We start from the raw sequence: 904 nt of genomic DNA on the forward strand, positions 1-904 counted from the left end.
CTAGTTTCAAAGACAGGGTTTACAATAAGCCAAGATTAGGCCTTAGTTCAATTAGGACATATAAGTAGCTTTTTTAAACGTGCCTTAAAAACATTAGAGGTGTGCATCTTGAGACAAAACAATGGCACTGATATATTTTAAGATATTTCAGTTCAAGTTGCTTTCAAACAAGACCTGACCAACCATATGTCTATATTCCAAAGCATTCTTGAATTACAACCATTGTTTGGATAGTGATTTTCATGTCTATGCGAAAAAACAGGGGGTGACAGTTAAGGGGTTAAAACAGCTCAAACATGCATTTTAGTCTGGGACTAGCTGATGTATACATACTATACAACAACATCATAAGCAGATTCACAGTAATTTCATGAGTTCATGTAAGTTTGTTGCAGCTTTGAAAAAAACATAAAGTCATTTACAACCTAACTTGAATTTACATAAAACAATACTAAAATACAGGCCTGTTTTGACTCAAACGTTTTATGAGCATCAATAAAATGCTATTATTAGCAGCTTACTCGTCTCTCAGTTCAACGACTCGGAGTTGAGAATCACTCGGACCGATTCAGTCCGATTCGTAAACGGAATAAAAAACGATCCGACTCAAAAGATTCGTTTACAATTCGGAGATCGCGTGTTTACTCTGAGCACTAGTGCAAATCTTTAACATTCGATTCCTTTATGGGATCGTTTAGGGGCCTATTTTGTTACAGTACTTGTTTCAAAGGAGACATGCCATTAGATGTGGAGTTTACATTGATTGAACTCGAGTAGCCGATGATGGTAATATTCATATGTGATCGTAAATATGCCACAATTTTACTAAAAGGTGTCTCCTGTATTGAAGGTGCAAGAGACAAATGACATCACTGTGCAATTTGCAGCGGGTGGCGCTCTTCTT

Source organism: Rutilus rutilus (assembly GCF_951802725.1).
Source record: "Rutilus rutilus genome assembly, chromosome: 21".
In the NCBI taxonomy this organism is placed as follows: domain Eukaryota; kingdom Metazoa; phylum Chordata; class Actinopteri; order Cypriniformes; family Leuciscidae; genus Rutilus; species Rutilus rutilus.